Genomic DNA, 406 nt, shown 5'->3' with positions numbered 1-406 from the left:
GTAAATTTAATGTGATGGTCTATTCTTATTACATTAGCTATGAATTCATAAACAGAACTTTTTGATGATATTTTTGGCTGGAAATATTTTGATTTTTTCAATAGGTTTAAATAAATTTTAAATTTTTGTAAATATGATAAAAATATAATTATGACTTTTTAATTATATTTCTTTTTTTTTTTTCGGTGATTCTACTTCTGCCAAAAAGAGCTATTCAAATATACTAACACGATATAATTAAAAATATTCTTTTACCAATAGAAAATATCGAACTAAATGTACATCAATATATTCATTGACTTACAATTATATATGTTCTAAATCACCAAAAAAAAATCATATATGTTCTATTTCCTATTTTTGAGTTTTGTGAATTAAAATAAGAGTTTAATTTTGATATAATAAT

The sequence above is a fragment of the Arachis ipaensis genome, chromosome B04 (genome assembly GCF_000816755.2).
Source record: "Arachis ipaensis cultivar K30076 chromosome B04, Araip1.1, whole genome shotgun sequence".
NCBI lineage: Eukaryota > Viridiplantae > Streptophyta > Magnoliopsida > Fabales > Fabaceae > Arachis > Arachis ipaensis.
This window is presented reverse-complemented; position numbering follows the sequence as displayed.